Below are 12620 nucleotides of genomic sequence, written 5' to 3'. Positions count from 1 at the left end.
ATTTTAAGCTGACTATCATTACAGGGACATCGATTTTTGCTTCTTGTTTGGGAGGCCACTAGTCAGTGCTATGTTTGCACAGGTTGTTGGAGCACAGTGAGGTGTTTTATTGTGGTGGGGGATGGGATATTACCTTTTATAGGAATATATAAAACGAATTGGGAGTTTATGGGTTTCTTATTGTACATCCTAATCTTTCCTTTATTATATGAAAATTGCTAGCCTCAATGTGAAAGGGCTCAATAATCCCTTGAAACATTTAAATGGTGATTGTGCTTACCTGCATCAAACTCACTTATCTTGCACTGACTCTAAGGCATTTGGCAACAATATTTATGAAGCAGTTGCATTTTCCCCAGCAGTCACAAAGCGTAATGGTGTTTTGATACTGACGAGGAAGCGATTATGCTTTAATGGGGTCCTACATGCTTCAGAGAGGGAGGGAAGATGGGTCTCTGTACGGTGACAAATTCAAGAGAAGTGTTTTACCATATTTTTCGCTCCATATGACGCACTTTTTCCACCCCTAAAAAGGGGGTGGAAATAAGGGTGCATCTTATGTAGTGAATACCCCCCTTAGGCAGCCCCCGGTATCTTTTTTTTAAAATCTCTTTTCCGCACTCCTGCCTGTCTCCCTCGACAGATGGCTCTTCTTCAGTTTGAGCAAAGCGGTGCCAAAGGCAGGCGCGTCCGTGTTCCTGCCTGGTCCGGCACCGCTTCCTGATTGGCTGCAGTCAGTTCTCATGACTCGGAGGTGCATGTGCTGCATATGGGTGGGGTGCCTTCTCTGCCTACAGATTTTTCGCTCTATAAGACCCTGATCCGGCCTACCACTAGACCACCAGAGAGGGTATAGAGCAGGGCAGTGGGAATTTTTTTTCTTGGATTTTCCTCCTCTACATGTGGGTGCATCTTATGGTCAGGTGCGTCTTATAGAGTGAAAAATACGATAGCTATTGCTGCTACTTTGATTCTGACAGTTAGTTGCTCTTACACTAGATAAAACTTGGTTGTGGAGAATATATTTTAAGAATAAGCAAAGAGAATTTTTGGGTCTTAAAGTGCAAATGTTCCCAGACTTAGCACGTGAGACACAAAGGCGTAGGAAAGAATTTCTGTTAATGAAACCTGGTGCTTTGGCTTTGGGGGCTACATTTTTTTCTTCGTCACCCATGGAAAGTATAACACAGAAATTTGTTTTCTTTGAGCCCTTCCAACTGACAACATTTTTGTCGCTGTCGTGAATGGGGGGGTGCGCAATGATAGATTCCCGTATCTCTGCTAACCTACCATCGTTTTCTTTATTCTTGCTATTATTTACATCTTGGATCTTGTTTGAGGACTTGAGCTGGATTTAGGCTCTAAATTTCTTTGTAATTATAGTAGCGTGAGTACTTTATTTTTCACGTCTTTGAATTTGCTTTCTGTACAAGTTAATCTTCGACTTGTAATTTGAAAACTTATAAATAATTAATAATTAAAAAAAAGAACAACAAATAAAATAAATGAGAATTCCCATAAACGAGACAGCAATGAAACAAATTAAAAAGTATTGCTCCATGATGGAACTCTCTCTTTCCAGATTGCACTATGGGATAGAGATTTTAAATGGCTGTTATCATAGTCTATTTCTTATCTTCATTATAGAAAACACTGAAGAAATTCTTATGTTATCTTCATGCACATACTTCTGAAATACTCTCCTTTCCTTCTGGACCTATATTGGATTCCCTAATTCTCACATGAACCTTCTGAAACCTGTTACTCTAATGCTCCTCTCAGTTCCTTCTGCCCCTACTGGATTAAGCATTCATTGGGTGGCAGTACTGAGCATCGCTTTTTCACTCCGGATGACACCCATTTCTCACTACTCAGGGGCCCCTTTACTAAGCTGTATTAGGCAGTTAATGCAGGGTTTTCAGCATGGTAGTGTGGTTCCAAGCTACTGCCATCAGCACTAAAAAGGGAACCTTTGCATTAAAAAAAAATCCTTGTTTGCTACCTAACACAGGAGTGGGTTAAGATATGAACGAGTTGAGTGAGGATGGAAGAACAGTGGGATAATGTTTCACTTTGGCGTTACCACTAGACAGATTTTCTGGTCAGCTTGGACATGGACAATGGAATCTCCTGATGATGCATAAAGCGAAACGTGGGACCATGTTGAGATTCCAAGATATTTTAATTACTGTGGAGTATTTAAGACATAAGAACATATGAATTGCTGCTGCTAGGTCAGACCAGTGGTCCATCGTGCCTAGCAGTCCGCTCAAGCGGCAGCCCTTAGGTCAAAGACCAGTGCCCTAACTGAGTCTAGCCTTACCTGCGTACGTTCTGGTTCAGCAGGAACTTGTCTAACTTTGTCTTGAATCCCTGAAGGGTGTTTTCCTCTATTTGAATCCCTGGAGGGTGTTTTCCCCTATAACAGCCTCCGGAAGAGCGTTCCAGTTTTCTACCACTCTGGGTGAAGAAGAACTTCCTTACGTTTGTACGGAATCTATCCCCTTTTAACTTTAGAGAGTGCCCTCTCGTTCTCCCCACCTTGGAGAGGGTGAACAACCTAAGTCTATTCCCTTCATTATCTTGAATGTTTCGACCATGTCCCCTCTCAGTCTCCTCTGTTCGAGGGAGAAGAGGCCCAGTTTCTCTAATCTCTCACTGTACGGCAGCTCTTCCAACCCCTTAACCATCTTCGTCACTCTTCTCTGGACTCTTTTGAGTAGTACCGTGTCCTTCTTCATGTACGGCGACCAGTGCTGGACTCAGTAATCCAGGTGAGGGCGTACCATGGCCCGGTACAGCGGCATGATAACCTTCTCCAATCTGTTCGCGATCCCCTTCTTAATCATTTCTAGCATTCTGGGACTAATGTGGAATATTTATGATAATATTGGAATTTTGTGAATTTGAGTGGTTGCACTGAAATTATTAACACAGAGGGGCATAATCAAAACATACAGCTAAGTCCGATTTGGGCGTATGGTGCTAGACGCCCAAAGTTGGCAGTGGGAAAATTGCCCAGTTTTGAAAAATATGTCTAGAATTTTTTCTTTTTTAGTCATCTATCTGGACGTCCAGGCTATTGTTCATCTAGACCCCCAGGATGTCTATCCTTATACCACATTTTCGCCCAAAATTTCATCCAAGTTCCAAACACCCAGAACAAGACAATTGGGACATAGGAGGGGGGCCAGCATTGTGGTGGACTGGCCACCCAGACATGGCAACAGAGCAGTGGGACACCTTACAGGGCATTGCTGTGAACTTCACAAAAAGGGTGCCAGATAAACATCTCGCCAGAACTTCCCTCCAAAAGCCACTATATCTACCTGTCTACAACTCCAATAGCCTTTATGGCTGCAGCTCCACTAGGCTTTCATATACCAGGTGCTGATGTTCTGGAGCAGGTATGTACTTTTTTTATTCTGATCTTTGGGTGGGAGTGAGGGGGGGGTCAGTGAACAATGGAGGAGTGTATGGGGGTCTTTACTTTGTCTCTGCAGTGGTTATCTAGTCCTTTGGATAACCTTTTTGGCACTTATACCTGTTTTTACATCGTCTAACTTACAACGTTTAAGTTTCATCCAGGATGATCCCTGCAGGATGACTAAGTCTAATTTTAATTGGGCAATAGGTGCCTTTCTGATGGTATAAAAGGTAGGCGCCTATCTCATGGTGCGTAATAGCGCCTAATGTCTATGTGGGTGTTTCTATGGGCAGAGCATGAATTAAGCACCGCTAAGCATGATTCTCTAACACGTAGGCCTTTAAAACCCTCGCCTGCATTTCAAGCGCCTAAGTTTGTGCAAAGGCGCCACTAGCCGTGGTTCTGCATACAGCGCCTAAATGCGATTGACACACAGCTGGCACCATTTATTTAGGCACTGGCCGATTTTGGCGCAATTTATAGACTCTGGTCCTTTTCGTCTCATCGAATTTAGCGGGTGGTTCAGGCAGAGATGCAGCCAGCCGTGTGACAGCTTGGTAAGGTGTGCTAGCTGTCCCAAATGCCAAATCTAAACTAAACTAAAACTTAAACTAAACTCAAGTCTAAACTAAAATTAAAACTTAAATGTATAGACGACATCTTCTCTATACAGATAGAGCTTGACTCGGCTTACAGTAAGATTAATAATAATAAATATAGGAGAGGAAAAAAAACGGGATTTACAATTTTGAAAATAACCAGGTTTTCAGTTGTTTGCGAAATATTTGAAGAGAGTTCAGGCTTCGCAATCCTAAAGGATTAGTTATTTTGAAAAATAAAGATTTCCCCAGTTGGCCAGTAGAGGTGATGTCTTTCAATGAAGTGAAAAACAGTTTAAGCTTATGTATGGTCCTAGTTATACCATGTCTGTTTGAATTCCATGACAAAGGGATTAGTAGAGGACAGATGCCAAACAAGATCTTAAATGTTAAACAGGCACATTTAAAGTAAACCCTGGAAATAATTGGAAGCCAGAGATACGTGCTCAAATTTGCTTTTATCGAAAATCAACCTGGCCGCAGGAGTGCAGCTGAACTTACTGGAGATTGAAACTTAAGGAATATAAAATTACGATTACAGAGAAACGTAGTACTTACTATAGGGACAAGAATGGAGAAGTTAAGATAAATAGTATGGAGCTTTTTAATTTGGTTCATGGGTTGTTTGAGACCTATTCAAAAAAGCGATCAAAAAAGGAAGCTATTCCGTCTGCTAATAAGTTGGCGGAATTCTTTAAAAATAAAATCAGTGGGTTACAAACATTTCTTAAGGGCTAAGCTATAGACGCTACAGATTCGCATATAATTTTTAATGATAAAGTTATTGAAGTGTCTGATTCTTTTTATTCCACAGGACAGCTAAAGGGCTTTAGGACAGATATGTTTTGGGAACATTTTGCTATCCCAGAGTGGGATTTATTCTGTAAATTATATTCTAAATATGCTAAAAAATATTGTCGTTTAGATACTCGTACAAGAAACGTATTGGACGTTTAGTGAATGTTATAAGGTTTGGAAGAGAGTTGTATGGGTGTATTTTAGTGATTCTTGTGTTTAGTGGACGGTAGGATCTTCTCTTCACTGGGTGGTAGTCTGATTATGTTTTATTCCTTCAGCGTCCCTTCCTGAAGAAGCCAACTGTGAAACCTAGGTTGGGGGGGTCAGAGAGCGTATGACAGCAGTTTAGAATTTAAGAATGTACCCGGAACAGTTGCAGAGCTGAATTTTTGCCACCATGCAATATAGATAAGTAACAATCTTCTTATCTATGTAGAGTTTGTAGGTGGCAGAGACAGTGAACATGCTATGATGGTCTCATTTGCAACTGGCTCCATGAAAAATCACTAGAGTTTAGGTTGTGGGTCTGAGCGTTCACTTAATAGCACTTTTTGAAGCCAGTTTAATAGTGTAATTTTACTATATATATATATATATCATATTTATTATTATCTGTTTAAGGTGATCATAATAATAATAACTTTATTTTTGTATACCGTCATACCCAGATGAGTTCTAGGCAGTTCACATTAATTAAACAGAGTTACAAGTGGTTCCATACAAGATTGATCAGAGTTGCGAACAGCGAAGAGAAGTAAGGGGGAGAGGGGGGAGTCAGGGGGGGGTTCAGTAGGGGAGAGGTGGAGGTTAATGAAGGGGTATTAAGGGTCCTGGTCTTGGGTTTTTAGTAATTTTCTAAAGTCAAGGTAGTTGGGGGCCTTGAGGACCATTTGGGCTAGCCATGGGTTTAGTTTGGCGGCCTGGAAGGCAAAGGTTTTGTCAAGGAATTTTTTTAAGTGGCATAGTTTTAGGGAGGGGAAGGCGAAGAGTTGAATTCTGCGGGAGTTCTTAGTGTTGTGGTTTAGGGTGAAGTGAGGGGAGATGTAGCTTGGGGATAAACCAAATATTGTTTTGTAACAAAAACAGGCAAATTTGAATATGATTCTGGATTCTAGTGGGAGCCAGTGGAGTTTGTGATAGAGCTGTGAGTTTATCACTATTTGGTAATTTGAATTTCCCTAGTATATAGTGTAAGTTGTATTTTAGCCATGATGTATAATTCTGCCCATAGAAATGTATATACAATTGTATTTATCTACTGTTGGTGAACCGCCTAGAACTAATGGCAGGGCGGTATACAAGAAATAAAATTATTATTATGATTAAAAGGAGATGGTAAGTTGAGCTGCACTACCCGTAGTCCTGACAAGTAAAGTATGGTGGCGTGGCCCCCCTGCATGCCCAATTCCCTCCTTGACATCAGATACTGACCCACCATGACCCCCCCCCCTCCTACACCCACAGCACTGACATTTAGGGTTCCTTTTACAAACCCGCGCAACTTTTCATCATGCACTAACCCCTGTGCTGGCCGAAAAACTACCCCCTGCTCAAGAGGAGGCGGTAGCGGCTAGCGCGTCCGGCGTTTTAGTACGTGGTATTATGCCCTTAAAGGCACATTTTTTTCAACTGGCCTTTTTGAACTGAAGGGTTGTGAATCCGGGACTTAAATCTGCATTTATATAGTCTTATGTTTTTCATGTTATTCATTAATCAATTAATTTAGATTGTTATATAATATTATGTATTAAGAATGTTGCTTTTCTCTTTTTCCTTTTCTTTCCTATTTAAATGGAGTTCTTTTCATTGTTTTGATTGAATTCTATTGTAAACCGCTTTGATCCTTTTTTGGCTTTATATGGAGACACCAGGAAATACCACTTCACCGAAAGGGTGATTGATCGATGGAATGATCTACCACGCCAGGGGGTCGAGGCCAGTAGCGTGCTCGACTTCAAGAGATGATGGGACAAACAAGTGGGGTCGCTACAGAGTTAGGCTTGTAAGATAGATTCTCATGGGAGGGGGGACTCTTGAGTGGGCAGACTTGTTGAGGGAAGTCAGACTTGATGAGGGAGGATTCTTGAGTGGGCAGACTTGTTGGGCCACCGGCCCTTTTCTGCCGTCATACTCTATATTTCTATATAAAGATTTTAATAAACATAAACATTATGTATTATAGAATTTGTGCCTTAAGATTACAGAATCCTAAGTGCACATACATGTGTTAATAGCCAATTAGCAACTTTTAACTCCAATTGGCACCGATACAATTGGCACCAGTTAGCTGCTAATTTTAAAATTAAGGTACCTGTATAAGTGTAGGCATTCTGTAACCTGTGTGTGCAATTTTGTGTGCCTAAGATCATAAAATGAGTGGGGAACGGATGGTAAGGTTTTCTGCTTTAGTACATTCAGTATTACAGCGACCTCTGGCCACTACAAAGTTGGGGGGGAGGGGGAGTGCCGGCTGGGCCTTAGGCAGAGCCGCAGGCCCCTATAGTCCCCAGCAGTCCTGGGTCTTTTCTCTGCTTTCCTTCAGTCTCTGTGTAAAGTCTGGGATTCAGTGCCTTGACTGAATCCCATAGGTGTTTTTTTGTTTTGCTTTGCTTTGTTTTAATTTCCCCCCCCCCCCCTACAAAAATTTATTGTAATCTTTCATTTTGAGCATTGTAAACCGTCCAGGTGCACGTCGATGGTCGGTATATTAAAATTAATTAAACTTTGTCTGTAGTGAATCCCTGACTGCACGATACTGAGGAGCGGAGAAACCAGGAGTAAGCAGCCTGCAGAACAGTTAGAAGCAAGAAATGGGAGCAAGCAGCTGGCAACTGGTGGTCTAGGCCTTCAGTGAATACCCTGAAAGCTCTGACCACACATCACTGGCCATAATATACTAATGTATGTGCACTCATATGTGTGTACATGCTAATATTCTAAACATTTGTGTTTAATGTATGCTTGTCCTATGTTATTGAGCTGCTCATGCTCTAGCACTGTCGAATCTATGTATGACTGGTGACCACGCTGGTGCATATACATTTTCTATTCGGAAGAAAGGCAGGAGAGGGGAGATATGAAGAGATGTTTAATATTTTAGAACAGTATGCAGAGAGACCTAGTTAATAAAATCACATCTTAAGAGTAGCCCATGTTGTGGTAAACTAACATGTTTTAATGGTAGCTTGCCTTGACTACTACATCCCGATGTTTATGCAATACAAATACTGTACTGTATTTTACTCACATCAGCACCGTTCCTTCTACAGTCCTACCAGCAGAGGGTGCTGTTTCACAATTACATTTTGAAGAGTGAGGGACAGGCAAGTTCTTGCAGGACTCCAGGAACCTGTCTGTCCCTAGAGGTTGAAAATACAATATTGAAACACCACCCTCTACTTCAGGGGTCTCAAAGTCCCTCCTTGAGGGCCGCAATCCAGTCGGGTTTTCAGGATTTCCCCAATGAATATGCATGAGATCTATGTGCATGCACTGCTTTCAATGCATATTCATTGGGGAAATCCTGAAAACCCGACTGGATTGCGGCCCTCAAGGAGGGACTTTGAGATCCCTGCTTCTACTTTATAAAATCAGGTGCAGGACTAGCCCAGTGGCTCAGATTGTACGACAGTGGAACTGCTCTCTGCTATAATTGCTTAATTGCCAGTGGCATTTTACAGCTTTGAAAGGTTTTTGCTGTTCCTTTCGCACGTATGTCGGTGGTTGTATGTTTTCAGCATTTTAGTATTAGTTGTGTGTGTGTGTTCGCCAGACTTACCTTGAAACACTTGACCCCTGAAGCAGGCATTTCCATGCCGAAACACAGCTGTGTCAGGTCTTTCAGTCTGTGCCATTGGACGCCGGATGCAATAAACTTATTTTTGGTCCCACAACTACTGTACCCTAAGCTTTACTTTTTGTGCTTTCTCACTTGTAAGTACTGCTTGCTACTTAAGTTACTTTAGGGGTTCCAGACCAAAGCTAGTTCAACTAGGGATGCTGCAAAGGGTTGGAGCGGGGAGGAAGGAGTCTCAGCCATCATTCCTTATTGAAAGCCACTATTTCTGTCAAAGCTTCTGTGGTCAGAATGGCCTTTAAAAAACAAAATCAACAACAACAAAAAGCCTTCATTTGTTGTGGGAATTCACCAAGCTTAACTTGAATCATACCGTTCTTCCTTCAGGTCAAATGTTGGGTTTTATCTGGTTAACTGTACAACCAGATGTCCTAATCACAAATGTTTTGCTGATGACTCATGACAGACCAATACCTCAGTTATAAACACATAGACATCGTTTTGGGACCTGATTTATACAATTATGTCTGTGACTCAGTTTAATGTGCTCCAGCTGGGCCCAGCAAGGCAGATGGTGCAACCTTAATTCAATTTGATTTGCTTTTTTGCCATAAACAGTCTAAATCACTTCAGGGAGGGGGGTTGGTTTGGTGCATCCAATCTCGCAAACATCAAATTATTTTCTAAGTCAACTGACAATTAAACAATGAGGCAGATGTCCTGTGTCACCCATTGCTCCATTTTTCCGCTGACGATCCAGTCATAAAGGAGAGAGAAGAGATCTGATTGGATACTATCGCCGGGGTAACTTGTGGGAAGGACCCCTGAGAATCAGCAGATGAATGGGATTCATTTCTTTGGCATATTTTTGTTAATGGGAAGGAGTCGTCGTTTGATTATAGCGATGCATGGTTTAATTAACAGATTCTATCAAAATGATCTTCTTTGGCTATGATTAATTTTCTTTATTCATGTATTTAGATGTATTATAGTTTATTTATTCATATCCCGCCTTTCCCAAGGCGGGTCACAATAAGATACCGACATAATCAAAATCACATACATTTCAACAATATCGAACATCATAAAACCCACGAAAATCGCAAAGAGGCTCCCAGCGCCTCCCCTAGACACGTACCAGTTTAGGCCCCATATTTCACCCTACAGAAAAGATGTTTTTTCAGCACTTTCTTAAAATTGCACAAATCTGTTTGCTGTCGTATGTACCCCGGGAGCTTATTCCGCGCCTGAGGGCCCACGCATGAAAACATGCTAACTCTAGCCTCAGACAATCGCCGTTGGAATAACTAGATCAGCGTGAGTAGCTGAATGCAGCTACATTATATTACATTACATAAATATTTATGAATCGCTAATATACTCCAATTGGAGTTCAATGTGATTTCCAAATTACCGAACTTCCCTATCAGAAACCGCTGATAAGTTCCTCGAGTCCTGATTTGCTTATTGCTGATTATTTTTAACCTTACTTGGAAGGTAGTAAACTTATTCTTTTTATTTTTGTAATCTTTGTATTTCTGGGGTAATATTGTAAATAAAGCTTATTCCTTCGAAGACTACAGACAATGAGAAGAAACTCCTGTTGTTTCAGGGAGGGGCAAACACCCGACATAAAACATTTCAAATGAATTCACGTCCTTCTCCTTTTCTTGCATTTTGAACTTGTACACATGAAACAATTGCTTTGAAAAAACTTCTCAGTACAAGCGTTTATTTGTGTCTGAATTGTCGCCTGATCTTTTAATAATATACCTTCTTTCCTGGAGAATCCCTTCTACGCCAGAGTTTGCAGACAGGAACCTTGAAATGGAATGAGCTCCTGGTCTGAAAAATGAACCCAGAAAGGAGGGGCAGGGAGGCCCCTACAGATTATAATAGCAGTAGACTTAAACTCCCACAATCTTTCTGGTTTGACATTTTTCCTTGCTGATTATCTTCAATGTTGTCATCGTTTCCCCATCACCAAGGAAACTCCATGCTTGCACTGCATTTTTTAAATCCCCCCCCCCCCCCCATCTATCACCATCAGTAGCTGGCAAGAAAAACTGTGTGCAGCAGAGGAGACCAGATTTTTTTAAAAAATGTAAGAAACTGTTGGGTGAAGTATATTCTTCCAGATCCAGACTCTCTCATTCTCACGTATATTGTTTGTGGGGATTCTAACCAAGTTTTACAGTATTGGCTAGAGACTGCGACAGCCATTTTGAACAAATTGCTACACCAAGCAGGGAGCAAGTGGCGTCGCTTCTACCCATTTGCCCCCACCAGACCACAAGGAACCATCCAGGTAGGCCTGGAGGAAGACATTTGGAGGTGCTGCGGTTCCTGAGAGGTGGGATTGGAAAGGGGTTCCTGGGTAGAAGCCCTTAAATATTAGCTCCAGTGGCCACTGCTGTAACAATTAGCCTCAGAAATTCAACGTCAGTGCTCGCACATGACCTGCCACAGAATACCTGGGGCTAGTTTAGCCAGCAATAGTCAGTTTGCCAGTACGTCTCCAACTCTAGAAGCATTAGCATTTCCATGTACTAAAACAATTGCTTTTAAGGAAAAATTGTAGAGCTAGGTTTTAAAGGGGTAAGAAGGCTCCTGCCTGGTTCAATCCAGCAGGCCACATAACAATCCTTCAGTGGTACTCAGCCGGACTGTACCACTGAATATGTGACTGCCTTGCAGCCCTTCCATTTAACTGACATTCAGTTGCGTACCTGATGGGATGGGAACCCGGGGAGGAAGGTAGTGGGAAGGTGTGTAGATCAGTCACAGGGTTGCAATCTGCCTGTGAAGGCCATCGATTGGTTTGGTCCCCTGCCCCGGCACAGGAAGTTGACGTCAAGAGGGGGTGGGGGCTGGCAACTAGTGATCATTCAAGCACCCCCAGGCTCCCTGCTCCCCTGCCCTGCCCATTCTCTTGCCAAGGGGGGTCACAAATCTTAGGCTGACTACTAGGTGTCACCACTGAATGATGGCTGGGACCCCCTCCTCAATACAGTGTCTTATATCCTACAATTCTCTACAAGGAATTGATGCAGTTGACAATAAGAATTATATCAACATTGCCGAGAACATCTTAAACATCTTGAGAACCATGGAAAAATTTTTTCAAAATCAGAGACCAGAAGCGTTTGTTTTGCCAAACTTTATCCCTCCAAAATTCAGCAGGTGGTGGTCAGTGCTTTTAACCCTTTCAGGACCATAAGGATCGTAGGCCAATTTTTGTGGTTTTGATGACATTTTTATGGTAAAAAGGGCTTGCAGATGCCAAAAAATTGATTTTTTTTGTGAAATATCATTATTTTTATTTAAAAAATCACACTTCTGGCTTATGGACAGTGTGGCAAGTGAATCTTCTCGTCAATCTGGCAACGACGCTAATGAATGAATGCCTTTATGTTTGTTTACATAAAGGCAGTATCATATGGAATCCGTACATATCAAATTTAGAACTGTAGACTATCCCAATCAAAATTTATAGGATTTTAAAGTTATGGGACAAATATGTCCCTTGGTCCTGAAAGGGTTAAAGGTGTTGACCTCCACCAGCTGAATCTGACCCAGCCATTCAATATAGGGCCTTATCTGAGTTATCCAATTACTGGCCCAACATGCAGACCAATGCCTGGAAAGGGTTAGGACAGCTTTTTTTTTTGCTTCATATCACCACTAACTAGGTGAATCCCTGACTCTGCCCCAGACCACCCTGGCACTAACTAATTTGCATCCAGTGGCCTAAGTAGCGGATTAGAAATTTAGAGGTCCTTTTAAGACGCGCTAACCAATTTAGCGTATGCTAAATGCTAAGGCATCCATTATATTCTATGGGCGTCTTAGCATTTAGCGCGTGTGCTAATATAAGGACCCCTTAGAGCAATAAACAACAGCTCTAGAGTTTGAAATGAGACTGGACTGTGAATTTAAAGATTTCTGATGCAACTCTAATAGTTGATTCACTGTGCTGTTCCTGCTGGTTAGAGCATTA

This window comes from Geotrypetes seraphini, chromosome 5 (assembly GCF_902459505.1).
Source record: "Geotrypetes seraphini chromosome 5, aGeoSer1.1, whole genome shotgun sequence".
In the NCBI taxonomy this organism is placed as follows: Eukaryota; Metazoa; Chordata; class Amphibia; order Gymnophiona; family Dermophiidae; genus Geotrypetes; species Geotrypetes seraphini.
The sequence above is the reverse complement of the archived record's forward strand: the minus strand, read 5'-3'. Positions refer to the sequence as shown.